This window comes from Gigantopelta aegis, chromosome 12 (assembly GCF_016097555.1).
Source record: "Gigantopelta aegis isolate Gae_Host chromosome 12, Gae_host_genome, whole genome shotgun sequence".
Classification (NCBI taxonomy): Eukaryota; Metazoa; Mollusca; class Gastropoda; order Neomphalida; family Peltospiridae; genus Gigantopelta; species Gigantopelta aegis.
The window spans coordinates 38,923,846-38,939,848 of NC_054710.1; positions in this window are offsets into that span (position 1 = coordinate 38,923,846).

Below are 16,003 nucleotides of genomic sequence, written 5' to 3' on the forward strand. Positions count from 1 at the left end.
TGTAGTGGGTATCCTCTATGACTATGTCAAAATTACCAAATGTTTAACATCCAGTAACCGATGATTAATAAATAAATGTGCTCTAGTGGTGTTGTTAAACAAAACAAACTTTTTACTTTGGTGTCTGATTTAGTGTGGTTACACTGTATTGCAGATCAACATGTATTATGCAACCATAACGAGGACACATTAAACTCTTTGAACAGTGACCGCTTAATTAACACAGGTTCTCTGTAATTTCCTTTTGTAATCTTTGATTCATTCTGCATTTGTATTTTCCTAAATTTAAAACATGCTAACGAACATGAAATTGCCAATATAAAGATGGCGAAACGTGAAAAGTGGCCATTTCCCTCAATTTCTACATCTATTATCAATTTGTTTGGTCATTTTCTGCTTGGAAAAAACCCCTCATCGCCCCTTGCTCCTGCTTTTGGAGACGTTCCATATTTCATTTCGACGAATTTGACTCGTTTGCAAGATAATTCACTTTGCTGCTCCAGAAAGATGAAGAAGAAAATCGTTCAATTTTTCCGCATGGCTGATTCCCTTCATTTCAAAGCAGCAACTCTGCTGCATTTCAGTATCATTTGGTTGCCTGTTGGATTGGGCTGAAAGCTTGCATTAGTCTTCATGTTAGCGCAGTGAGGAGGCAAACAGTTGCCATTCATACCGCCAGCACGGTAGTCCAGCAACACAAAACCTGGGTTAATCACTTCCACTGGCATGATGAACCAGTGGTATATGATTACACATAATAGTTGGTGATAAGAGTCTGAAGGGTATATGGCATTTATTCAGTTGGGTAAGTATAAAAATCTTGATTAACTGAAAAAACAAAACAGAAAAAGAAAAAAGTCTTCCCTTCCTCTCTCATTCCATCCCTTCATTCATCCATTCATTTATCCATCTGTTGGTCAGTCCATCCACTCACCCATCTATCCATTGGTCTGTCCATCCATCCATCCCTCCATCCATTTACTTGTCCATCTATCCATTTGTTTGTCCATCCATCCATCCATCCATCCATCCATCCATCCATCCATTTACATGCCCATCTATCCATTTGTCTGTACATCCATTCACCCACCCACTCATCTATCCATATGTCCGTCAATCCGTCCTTCCACACATCCATCCATCCACCCATCCATCCACACATCCATCCATCCATCCATTCTTCCTTCTCTCTTCCTTCCCCATCCATTCATCCATCCATCCATCTCCTCTCTCTCTCTTTCTTCCCCATCCATCCATCCTTCCATTCATCCATCCAGCAAATTGGGAAGAAATATTTTTGGAGTCGTCGTATACTGATGAAAACAAATGAGGGTAACGTCAATGAATACTGCAACCAAAACAATTGACCATGTCACTGGTGATGAATTCCACACTACTGACATTCCATAAATACCACATTACAACTTTGTATGAAAAGTTACAAGTTTGTCTTGTTTAATAACACCACTAGAGAACATTGAAAAGTTTGTTTTGTTTAACAACACCACTAGAGCACATTGATTAATTAATTATCAGCTATTGGAGGTCAAACATTTGGTCATTTTGACACATTGTCTTCAGAGAAAGAAAGAAGTTTGTTTTGTTTAACGACACCACTGGAGCACATTGATTAATCAATCATCGGCTATTGGATGTCAAACATTTGGTAATTCTAACTTGTAGTCATTAGAGGAAACCCGCTACATCTTTTCTAATGCAGAAAGGGATCTTTTATATGCACTTTACCATAGACAGGATTATTTTTTTAATTTTAATTTTATTGTTTATTTTTTTAAAGCACATATCACTTAAAAGATGAAACCTGCTACATTTTTCCCATTAGTAGCAAGGGATCATTTATGTGTACCATATTTTGTATGGAATACAGACATTACTACTCTAAAGAAAGAAATAAAGAATTTTTTTATTTAACAATGCACTCAATGCATTTTATTTACGGTCATATGGTCAATGAGAGGAAACCCACTGTCGCCACTACATGGGCTACTCTTTTCGATTAGCAGCAAGGGATCTTTTATTTGCGCTTGCCACAGGCAGGATAGCACAAACCATGGCCTTTGTTGAACTAGTTATGGATCACTGGTCGGTGCAAATGGTTTACACCTAACCATTGAGCCTTGCGGTATCTAGATTTAAAATCCCATGCCTCAACTGGGATCCGAACCCATTGCCTACCAGCCTGTGGACCGATGGCCTAACCACGACACCACTGAGGCTGGTTTACTACTCTAGCAATTGATTAAATTTGGTCTGCAATTGTACATGTTCCTTTAAATCTTTCCATCAGTACACGTCTTTAATCTATCTGGGAGGAGAATCACTGGGAAGTTTTTAGTTATGAACACCACTGCTACTGCACTGTTTCTGCAATTTGCAGCATCATTTACAAACACGTGAAACCGTTCCTCACTGTGAATGGGTTAATATCATTTTGTAAGGAAAGAAAATAACACTTCCGTCAGTCGTAAAAACATCTTTTATTGCAAATGAAATGTTTGGTTTAGCAGAAAAAAACATCGTATTTCACGATGTTTGCTTTCTCTTTGGTTTTTATGTTCACAGCTTTCAGCTAAGAAAAGTAATAAATAATAAAGAATGATGAACTTCTTGCAGAGTTTATTAAAATAAAACAATTGTTTTCATATGTAGGCCAAACAAGGCCCATGTGTTAACTACATAGGTTATTCTTTTATAAGTCACTTGAGACATTTCCATCAATCTACATTCCATATTTTGATCATTCCATCCATCTATCTCTTTCTTCCCTCTGTCAGTCTGTCCATCCGTCTATCCATCCATCCATCCATCCCTCAATGTGCTCTAGTGACGTCATTAAATAAAACAAACTTTACTTTTACCATCCATCCATCCATCCATCCATCCATCCATCCATCCACCAGTCCATCCATCCATCCATCCGTTCATCCATCCATCCACTCATCCATCCATCCATCATCCTCCATCCATCCATCCATCCATCCATCCATCCATCCATCCATCCATCCATTGTCCTATCCATTTATCCATCCATCCATTCATCCATCCATCCATCAGTCCATCCATCCATCCATCCATCCATCCATCCACTCATCCATCCATCCATCCATCCATCCATCCATCCATCCATCCATCCATCTGTTTGTCCATCTGTCCATCCATCAATCCACTCATCCATCCATCCATCTGTTTGTCCATCCATCAATCCACTCATCCATCTGTTTGTCCATCCATCAATCCACTCATCCATCCATCCATCTGTTTGTCCATCCATCCATCCACCCACCCGCTCAAAAGATATTGACTGATGTATATCAAAAGCCATGATATGTGCTGTCCTGTCTGTAATTAAAAAAAAGAATCTCTTGCAACTAATGATAAAGCACTCGCCTGATGCATGATCAGTCAGTGGCCCCATTGGGCTATTTCTCGTTCCAACCAGTGTACCACGACTGGTATATCAAAGGCTGTGGTATGTGCTGTCCTGTGAGAAAGTGCATATAAAACATCCCTTACTGCTAATGGAAAAATGTAGCAGGTTTTCACAGAATTATCAAATGTTTGACATCCAATAGTCAGTGAGCTCTAGTGGTGTCGTTAAACAAAACAAATATTAACTGAAGGAGATTTATTACAATTATCAAATGTTTGACATCCAATAGTCGGTGAGCTCTAGTGGTGTCGTTAAACAAAACAAATATTAACTGAAGGAGATTTATTACAATTATCAAATGTTTGACATCCAATAGTCGATGAGCTCTAGTGGTGTCGTTAAACAAAACAAATATTAACTGAAGGAGATTTATTACAATTATCAAATGTTTGACATCCAATAGTCAATGAGCTCTAGTGGTGTCGTTAAACAAAACAAATATTAACTGAAGGAGATTTATTACAATTATCAAATGTTTGACATCCAATAGTCAGTGAGCTCTAGTGGTGTCGTTAAACAAAACAAATATTAACTGAAGGAGATTTATTACAATTATCAAATGTTTGACATCCAATAGTCAGTGAGCTCTAGTGGTGTCGTTAAACAAAACAAATATTAACTGAAGGAGATTTATTACAATTATCAAATGTTTGACATCCAATAGTCAGTGAGCTCTAGTGGTGTCGTTAAACAAAACAAATATTAACTGAAGGAGATTTATTACAATTATCAAATGTTTGACATCCAATAGTCAGTGAGCTCTAGTGGTGTCGTTAAACAAAACAAATATTAACTGAAGGAGATTTATTACAATTATCAAATGTTTGACATCCAATAGTCGGTGAGCTCTAGTGGTGTCGTTAAACAAAACAAATATTAACTGAAGGAGATTTATTACAATTATCAAATGTTTGACATCCATTAGTCGGTGAGCTCTAGTGGTGTCGTTAAACAAAACAAATATTAACTGAAGGAGATTTATTACAATTATCAAATGTTTGACATCCAATAGTCAGTGAGCTCTAGTGGTGTCGTTAAACAAAACAAATATTAACTGAAGGAGATTTATTACAATTATCAAATGTTTGACATCCAATAGTCGGTGAGCTCTAGTGGTGTCGTTAAACAAAACAAATATTAACTGAAGGAGATTTATTACAATTATCAAATGTTTGACATCCATTAGTCAGTGAGCTCTAGTGGTGTCGTTAAACAAAACAAATATTAACTGAAGGAGATTTATTACAATTATCAAATGTTTGACATCCAATAGTCAATGAGCTCTAGTGGTGTCGTTAAACAAAACAAATATTAACTGAAGGAGATTTATTACAATTATCAAATGTTTGAGTCAATGAGCTCTAGTGGTGTCGTTAAACAAAACAAATATTAACTGAAGGAGATTTATTACAATTATCAAATGTTTGACATCCATTAGTCAGTGAGCTCTAGTGGTGTCGTTAAACAAAACAAATATTAACTGAAGGAGATTTATTACAATTATCAAATGTTTGACATCCATTAGTCAGTGAGCTCTAGTGGTGTCGTTAAACAAAACAAATATTAACTGAAGGAGATTTATTACAATTATCAAATGTTTGACATCCAATAGTCAGTGAGCTCTAGTGGTGTCGTTAAACAAAACAAATATTAACTGAAGGAGATTTATTACAATTATCAAATGTTTGACATCCAATAGTCAGTGAGCTCTAGTGGTGTCGTTAAACAAAACAAATATTAACTGAAGGAGATTTATTACAATTATCAAATGTTTGACATCCATTAGCTGATGATTAATACAACAATGTGCTCCAGTGGTGTTGTTAATCACAACAAAACTTTGAACATTTTGCTGTGACTACATAACTGAATGCTGACTATATATAAATCATAGAAACAAAATTGATATATTTTTTCCTAAACAGCTTTGACATAAATATAACAACCACATCGCCTAACGATTTGTGTGCACATTATCGGCTGAAAACGCGCCATACTTTTCACAACATAACGGCAAACATCCAAATGTTTTCAGCCGATGAAGAGTTGTCAATAACTAAGCATTACGCTTACAACAGTGGTGATCATTGCCGCAGAGAGCGAGAAAAAGAAGACGTTTATCCGTGACCGATCGGCAGAAGTAATTTGTCACACACTGAAAGAGATATTGAGTTGGAAACTTGAAAACATGTGGCCACGGTTAGCTGAACATGAAAAAAATATTAGGCAGCCAATCGGACAATAACTGTCTTGCTGCTGAATACATGGATCAGTCATTAATCTTGTAAGCATTAAAAATCAATCATTGTCTAACTGGGGTTTTCTATAGCACGATGTTTATAGAAATTATAATTGTGTATGTGTGTGTGTATTTATATGTGTGTTTGGGTTGGGGTGGGGGGGAGGGGTGTAGTCTCACTGGCATAGAAAGTGGGTGGGTGGGGCAAGGGGAGCATGTGCCCCACCCCCCCCCACTTTTCGGATATTTTCCTTTATATTTGCTTTATAATAGTGTAAAAGTGTGTAAATATATAAAGTGTGCCCCCACCCCCAGCACTTTTTGTCACCTTCCTATGCCACTGCGTAGCCTAATGGTAAAATGCTTGCTTAATGTGCGGTCAACAAACAGGTGCAGTTGCCATGGCAATCGGCAATGCCGTGGTGATTGCCATAGGAGTTTTCGTTCTTCACGGCACGTTTTTGCCTTGGTCTATTCAGGCTTTAGGTCGGTGTAGGATCAATCCCTGTCGATAGATCCATTAGGTTATTTCTCGTTCTAGCCAGTATATTAAAGGCTGTGGTATGTGCTGTCCCATCTGTTGAATGATGCACATAAAAGTTCTATGCCTTGGAAAAATATAGCAGATTTCCTAAGACTATATGTCAGAATTACCAAATGTTAGACATCCAGTAGCTGACGATTAATAAATGAATGTGCCCTAGTGGTGGTGTTAAACAAAGCAAATGTTTTAACTGTGTGTGTGTACGTGTGTGCCATCAAGATATATATGAATAGTCGATTTGAAAGTAGCATCACAAAACTGCCATCAAGATATATATGAATAGTCGATTTGAAAGTAGCATCACAAAACTGCCATCAAGATATATATGAATAGTCGATTTGAAAGTAGCATCACAAAACTGCCATCAAGATATATATGAATAGTCGATTTGAAAGTAGCATCACAAAACTGCCATCAAGATATATATGAATAGTCGATTTGAAAGTAGCATCACAAAACTGCCATCAAGATATATATGAATAGTCGATTTGAAAGTAGCATCACAAAACTGCCATCAAGATATATATGAATAGTCGATTTGAAAGTAGCATCACAAAACTGCTATCAACATGTTTTATTTACGGTTATATAGCATCAGACATATGGTTAAGGACCACACAGATTTTGAGAGGAAACCCACTGTCGCCACTATATGGGCTACTCTTCCGATTAGTAGCAAGGGATCTTTTATTTGCGCTTCCCACAGGCAGGATAGCACAAACCATGGCCTTTGTTGAACCAGTTATGGATGACTGGTCGGTGCAAGTGGTTTACACCTACCCATTGAGCCTTGCGGAGCACTCACTCAGGGTTTGGAGTCGGTATCTGGATTAAAAATCCATGCCTCGACTGGGATCCGAACCCAGTACCTACCAGCCTATAGACCGGTGGCCTACCACGATGCCACCGAGGCCAGTAGTCGATTTGAAAGTAGCATCACAAAACTGCTATCAAGATATATATGAATAGTCAATTTGAAAGTAGCACCACAAAACTCATGGCCATTTAAGATATATACATATGAATAATCAACTTGAAAGTTAAAGTTTGTTTTGCTTAATGACACCACTAGAGCACATTGATAAATTAATCATCGTCTATTGGATGTCAAACATTTGGTAATTCTGACACGTCGTCATGGGAGGAATCCTGCAACATTTTTCCTTATGCAGCTACGGATCTTTTATATGCACTTTCCCACACAGACAGGAAAGCACATACCATGGCTTTTGACCAGGTGTGGTGCACTGGTTGGAATGAGAAAAAAACCCTAGTTAATTCAATGGATCCACCGAGGTGATTCTATCATGCGATGAGTTGATTTGAGAGTAGCATCACAAAAATCACAGCTGTCAAGATATATATGAATAGTGGATTTGAAAGTAGCATCACAAAGCTGCTATCAAGATATATATGAATAGTGGATTTGAAAGTAACATCACAAAACTGCTATTAAGATATATAAGAATAGTCGATTTGAAAGTAGCATCGCAAACCTGCTATCAAGACAAACATGAATAGTCAATTTGAAAGTAGCATTATGAAACTGCCATCAAGATATATATGAATAGTGGATTTGAAAGTAGCATCACAAAGCTGCTATCAAGATATATATGAATAGTGGATTTGAAAGTAGCATCACAAAACTACTATTAAGATATATAAGAATAGTCGATTTGAAAGTAGCATCGCAAACCTGCTATCAAGACAAACATGAATAGTCAATTTAAAAGTAGCATGAAACTGCCATCAAGATATATATGAACAGTCGATTTGAAAGTAGCATCACAAAACTGCTATTAAGATATATCATATCAATAGTCGATTTGAAAGTAGCATCACAGAACTCATGGCCATCGAGATATCTATGAAAAGCCTTTGTGCCCACGTAGCAGGAGTAGGCAATCAATTGCGTAAATGGAAAACACACTATTTTCACGTCGACAATTAGCCGCGTTGGAAGGTAAATATTTCTTCCTGTGGACCTCTGCTCTAGCAAATGACAGCCCATTGACAGCTCTCGGCTGTCGAATCGTCTTTTCAATATCCGCGACTGGAACCATCGAGTTTTTCACAATGAGACTGACATGAGCGTAAAGCTTTGTTTGTATTGTCGAAGAGATCAATGCATCGTAGTCGATAACGAGTTATGATTTTGGCCTAAAGAAAAAACAGATCAGTAGATGATAACAAGTTCTCTCTGTAAGCTTTATCTTTACTAGTAACATACTGTTCTGATGTTAATGATAACAAGTTCTCTCTGTAAGCTTTAGCTGTACTAGTAACATACTGTACAGGTCAGTTGATGATAACAAGTTCTCTCTGTAAGCTTTATCTTTACTAGTAACATACTGTTCTGGTGTTGATGATGACAAGTTCTCTCTGTGAGCTTTAGCTGTACTAGTAACATACTGTTCTGGTGTCGATGATGACAAGTTCTCTCTGTAAGCTTCAGCTGTACTAGTCACTGTTATTCAGTCGTACTGTACCGGCATCAGTGGTGTAGTGGTTAAGCCATTAAGGATGGTAGTCACTGGGGTCACATCCCGGTACTGGCTCCCTTCTAGTAAGTTTAACAGCTCAGTTGGAAGGTGTAAAATAACTAAACTGACCACAAACAACCAACAACTAACCATTAACATTATCTCCCCACCACCAACCAGTATATTTCCTGTTCTTACTTTTTTCTTCCTTTTAAAAACGTTTTATTTGTACAAAGGACGAGATCTAGCTCAGTTGGTAGAGCACTTACCTGAGGTGCTTTAGTTGTCATATCAAATCCCCTTAGTAGACACATTCTCTGATTGGATTCCCCCATCTCAGCCAGTGCACCATGATTGGTATATCAAAGGGCATGGTAAGTGCTATCCTGTTTATTGTGCATTACTGCTAATAGAAAAATGTGGCGGGTTTCCTTTCTGAGACCGATCATATGTCAAAAATACCAAATGTTTGACATCTCAATAGCTGATGATTCATAAATAAATGTGCTCTAGTGGTGTCGTAAAATGAAACAAACTTTAATTTGTCGTTTCTTTGTCTTAATAGTTGTAAAGGTTATTTCTCGTCACAGCCAGTGCACCATGATTGGTATAACACATTTTATTTATGGTTATATGGCTTCAGACATATGGTTAAGGACCACACAGATATTGCCACTTCATGGGCTACTCTTTTCAATTAGCAGCAAGGGATCTTTTATATGCACCATCCCACAGACAGGATTGCACAGCCTTTGTTACACCAGTTGTGGAGCACTGGCTGGAACGAGAAATAGCCCAATGGGTCCACTGACAGGGATCGATCCTAGACCGACCGCGCATCAAGCGAATGCTTTACCACTGGGCTATGTCCCGCCCCTCCATTAATTTTGAGCCTCTCTTAACAAGTAACCCACTGATTAAGGACTTTTTTTTTGGTTCTAAAAGGTTGTACCTAATATCCATGTGGTGGTATTCTCCAGAGAATGACCGGTCCATATAGCACCATGAAGTAAATTCATTATTTATCGAGTTTGTCTAGGTAGTAATTGTTTATCCACATACTTATCAATCAATCTTCATTAGCGGCGGGCCATCACGTCCCATGGTGCAGCATTAAGTACAGGGCCTTATTGACTGGCGACAATTTGCCGTGCATTTATGTGGATTTTTACTACAACAATGTATCTATTATTTGACTATAATGTACATCACTTAAGCATGCGTGTACTATCCCAGATATAACATGGATGGAGGCAAGGGTAGATTGGGTGGTGGTGGTGGATGGTTTGTACTATAATAATGTATCTATTGTTTGACTATAATATACATCTCTTAGGCATACGTGTACTATTCCAGATATAACATGAGTGGAATCAAGGGTAGATTGGGGGTGGTTTTGGTGGATTTTTACTGCATTAATGTCCATCTCAACTGATTGATTTTATTTCACTTGAATTTCTTTCCACAAATGTAAGTACTGCATGTAGAAGTAAAGAGCCCACCCCATCCCTGCTCCCAATTATGTAGATCACTGGAATTAAACATTTATATGCTTTTATTTACAAAATCTGGCAAAAACCATATTTCATATTGATTGGTGATTCTGCAAATGTAAATACTGCATATGTTAGTGCAATGTAGCAAGCATCCACCCACCCTAAACCTGCTCCTGATGACATCAAAGTTTTATATATACTTTCATCTACAAAATATGATAAAAACCATGTTGAATGTTGGTTGGTGATTCTGTCAGTGCAAGTACAGAATATGTAAGCAGAGACACCCCCCCCCCCCCCCACCAGCTTCTGGTTTAGATTTTAAATCAAAATTTCATACAGAATCATCTGAATATCGAATGGTGATTCGACAAATGTAAATACTGCATCTTTAATTAAGTAGAGTCCTACCCCTATCCCAATGTAGAGATTACTGGAATAAAACTTTTACATGATTTTGTGTACGAAATCTGACAGAGCTGACATAAGATTGAGGATAATGTTGATTATGACAGCGTCTCTGCATGCACTTTTCATTACCATGGAAGAAGCAACGGAGTGAAAAAGTCTGCTGTGTTGTATTCTGTCAATAGTTGAGTCACTGTGCAAGTTTACCTGTCTCTCGTAGCGTTTTGATAGCCAATTTCAAATCCTGTGTGGGGCATTTTTAATCAAATGATCATAGAGTGATACGTCTATCAATGAACAGTCCGATTCATTGCTGGGCTGGGTTGGCTATTTCTCTTTTTGTCTTTTGTCCTTTTTATTATTTTTTTAAACCGTCAACGCAAGAGAGTTGCGACAAGGGGAGACAATGTAAACCACTTCTGATTGATCGGAGCAAATATTTGTGTGAATTGTAAACTGGGCAAGGGAGATAATTAATGATTTGTAATAGTGATGTTTTAATAATTGATTAATTATTGTTTCGGCTCTATCAGTATGATGATCAATCATAACTTTATAATCGATTTTTGCTGAAAATATTAACTAATTGTTGGTAATTTTTCACAGTATTTCATACACTTGCTTTTCTCATCCCATGCTGTCTTATTTCCAGCAAGTCATATATATTTTTCTTAGCAGAACACATTTCTTTTGGCCTGGTATTTAAAAGAAATAACAGCAAACCATAATATTATTTAGTCTTACTAAAAAATGAGGATATACGGTCTGCCCATGTGCAAGTGTACGTCTTACATACTGTGGGGCAAGACATAGCCCAGTGGTAAAGTGCTCGCTTGATGCACGGTTGGTTTAGGTTCAGTCCCTGTTGGTGTCCCCATTGGGCTATTTCTCGTTTGAGGCAGTTCTTCACAACTGGTGTAACAAAGGCTGTGGTATGTACTATCCTGTCTGTGGGATGATGCATATAAAAGATCCCTTGCTGCTAATTGAAAAGAGTAGCCCATGAAGTGGCGACAGCAGGTTTCCTCCCTCAATATCTGTGTGGTCCGTAACCATATGTCTGACGCCATATAACCGTAAATAAAATGTGTTGAGTGCGTCTTTAAATAAAACATTTCCTTCCTTCCTACATACTACAAGGGGAGATAATTCTGCAGTGTAGGTTATGACTCGGGGTCGTATAACATTCTTGTTGTGCTAGTACTAGATAAGTATGAGTAATAATGAAAATTAGAAACGTACATAGCTCAGTGGTAAATGTACGCCTGATGGGCTGTCTAGGATCGATCCCCATTGTGGGCCTATTAGGCTATTTGTTCTAGCCACGACTGGTATACCAAAGGCTTTGGTATGTGCTATCCTGTCTTTTAGATGGTGCATATAAAAGATCCCTTGCTACTAATGGAAAAATGTAGCGGGTTTCCTCTCTAAAACTGTTTTACATCCAAAGATTCATAAATCAATGGGCTCTAGTGGTGTTGTTAAACAAAACAAACTGATTATTATTTCAAGCCCTGTCAGAGCTCTCTGTACTTTATGTAACCAATTATTTCAAGCCCTGTCAGAGCTCTCTGTACTTTATGTAACCAATTATTTCAAGCCCTGTCAGAGCTCTCTGTACTTTATGTAACCAATTATTTCAAGCCCTGTCAGAGCTCTCTGTACTTTATGTAACCAATTATTTCAAGCCCTGTCAGAGCTCTCTGTACTTTATGTAACCAATTATTATTTCAAGCCCTGTCAGAGCTCTCTGTACTTTATGTAACCAATTATTTCAAGTCCTGTCAGAGCTCTCTGTACTTTATGTAACCAATTATTATCACCACATGATCGGAAAAGTCTTTTGACCATACAGGTATTTTTGTATTTTTGCTCTTGATTAAAATGGCTAACTATGATTTCATCCAGACTGCTAACAATAATACATCCTGTGTTATAAAATACATGTCTCAAGGCAATCACACCTGTAACAGGTGTGTTCTTGCATTAATGGAATCTTGAGTACCTTTTTATCACACATATAATTGGTAAAGGGTATTGACTGTACATATTTCCTCTAATCTAAACTGGAACTGCAAACTGTGATATCACCAAGACTTGTAAATAAATACCTAGTACATCTTGTACTAATTCTAAATTACATGTATCAAGGCAGTCGCACCTCTAACAGGTGTGTTCTTGCATTAATTGGATCTTGAGTACATTTTTATCACACACATATAATTTGTAAAGCATATTGACTGTACAGATATCTCATAAAGAGTACTTTGCTTTTGATTTGAACTGCTAACCACAATATCACTAATACTTGTAAACAATAACTAATGCACTTTGTACTAATTCTAAATTACATGTTTTCATAACATCGCACCTGTAACAGGTGTGTTCTTGCATTAATTGGATCTTAAGTACATTTTTATCACACATGTAATCGGTAAAGTGTATTGACCGTACATGTAAACTGTACTTTTGTTCTTGGTTGGAACTGCAAACCAAAATGTCACCAAGACCAGTAAACAATAACTAATGCATCATATACTAATTCTAAATTACATGTCTTCTAGCAATCGCACCTATAACAGGTGTGTTCTCGCATTAATTGGATTTTGAGTACATTTATTATGATATTTCTGTACTCAGATGACGGTCCTTGAAAATCTATTCTGCTGGTATTGAGTTCCATGAAGCACTAAATAATAAAACAGTTGTACGGAAAATTGCTCCAATATAATATTAACTGTTATGGAATTCATTACTGTAAATGTCATTGGGGTCGTTACCGTAATGGAGCTAAAATCGTTTCAGGTAATTTTCTAGTACAAAAAATTAAAGGAAAGGAATGTTCAGACTTCGCTGTTTAAAGGTGGGTGGGGGGGGGGGGGGGAAGAGACATAGCCCAATGATAAAGGGCTCGTTTGATGCGCGGTCAGTTTGGGATCGATTCACGTCGGTGGGCCCATTGGGCTATTTCTCATTCCAGCAAGTGCACCACGACTGGTACATCAAAGGTCGTGGTATGTGCTATCCTGTCTATGGGATGGTGCATATAAAAAATCCCTTGCTGCTAATCGAAAAGAGTAGCCCATGAAGTGGCGACAGCGAGTTTCCTCTCTCAATATCTGTGTGGTCCTTAATCATATGTCTGATGCCATATAACCATAAATAAAATGTGTTGAGTGTGTTGTTAAATAAAACATTTTCTTCCTTCATAAATGATCCCTTACTGCTAATGGGAAAAATGTAGCAGGTTTCCTCTTAAATCTGTTGTCTGAGAATTATCTTTAGTGGTGTCATTAAAGCAAACAGACTTGAACTTTATTTGTATCTGCCCTTGATGGTAATGATACTAATATACCAGTCATTGCTTCATGGTAATGAGTTGCATACATAACAATATAAATATTAAAAATGTATTTGCAGAACCTGCACAAATATGACCTTTACCTTCAGCAGCATTCGTTACTGAAATACTACAATTCAGTTCATTATAGTAATGGATGCTAAATCATTCACGTCCAGGACGTTTTGTAATGCAAGACGGACGACATGCTTAAACAATGCCCGACTTGAGAAGACAATGGCTCTAGACCGGGCGGCCATCTTGGAGATGTTTGTTTAGCATCCCTCTCCCTCGGATATAATTCTCTGTCAACTGCGTCTTTGTTCCGTGCCACATACAAATCATCCATATAACGTGTCTGTTCATCACCAGATTGAATTTACCACGTCCCAGGCACATGGTTGGAGCTTGTCATAAGATTTTAGTTTACTGTCGGCCATTTTCTGCAGCAGTAGACTTAATATAAGCTCAGTGGTAGAATGCTATTCATGTCCTGGACGGAGGAGCCAGCCGAGGCCGGCCATTTTGCCCAGGACAGGTATGCGCTACAACAGCTTGCTCTGAATGTGAACGTTAAACACTCTAACCTGACCTGTGCTATTCATGACCGGTCTCGGTGGTGTCGTGGTTAAGCCATTGGGCATAAGGCTGATAGGTACAGGGTTCGCAGCTCGGTACAAGCTCCCACCCAGAGCGTGTTTTAATGACTCAATGGGTAGGTGTAATGCCACTATACCCTCTTCTCTCTCACTAACCTCTAGCCACTAACTCACTGTCCTGGACAGTCAGCCCAGATATAGCCAAGATTTGTGCCCAGGACAGTGTGTTTGAACCTTAATTGGATATAAGCATGAAAATAAGTTAAAATGAAATGAATGAAAGTGCTGTTGATGGACTTGAGTTTGTTGTTCTTCCTTCCCAGCCAGTGTCCCATAACTGGTGCATCAAATTTCAGGTGTCATCGTTTAAGGGGAGCTATCACTATGGCTCCCCATCACTCCCCTCATACTAATTCTTGTCCTTTTTTCTTCTACATCTCTCTTTTTAAAAAAATACTCATGTCAACCTAAAATTGAAAGTTAAATCTCGAAATATGAAAGTTGCCTATTACAATTAGCCTTTTTGGTTGTGTATATAAATACAAAATTACAAAAGTTGAAATGTACAAAAGATTTTGTTAAATTTTTTTATCAATAATCTGCACTTTTTTCTCTTTCTTTCTTTCTTTTGTTTTTTTGGGGGGGAGGGAGGATGGTAGGGCGTGTACATACCCATATAGTTCCAAACAGCCTGGGTGTCATCAAACAAGATTGTTCCAGCCAGTGCACCACAACTGGTATAACAAAGGCCATGATATGTGCTACCCTGTCTGTGGGATGGTGCATATATAAAAGATCCCTTGCTGCTAATCGAAAAGAGTAGCCCATGAAGTGGCGACAGCGGGTTTCCTCCCTCAATATATGTGTGTGGTCGTTAACCATATGTCCGACGCCATATAACCGTAAATAAAATGTGTTGAGTGCGTCGTTAAATAAAACATTTCCTTCCTTTATCAAACAAGCATTCATTTTGGGGGGGGGGGTGTCATCTGGTATGGGGGGGTCATCTGGTATGTATGTACTTAGGTGGGGTTTTTTTTAAAATTATATACAATTTTTTTGTTTTTCAATTGTCCATTTGTTGTGTATTTTAACAGCAATCATCATGTTGATTGTAAAACTGATATTACTAAAACATCTCTTAAATATTTTCTGTGTAATAATATTATTAAAACATCTCTATATATTTTGTATGAAAAACTAATATTTACTAACATATCTCTAAATATTTTGTGCATAAAACTAATGTTTACCAAAAGATCTCTAAATAGTTTGTGCATAAAACTAATATTTACCAAAACATCTGTAAATATTTTGTGCATTAAACTAATATTTACTAAAACATCTCTAAATATTTTGTGCGTAAAACCAATATTTACTAAAACATCTCTAAATATTTTGTGCGTAAAACTAATATTATTAAAATGTCTGTAAATATTTTCT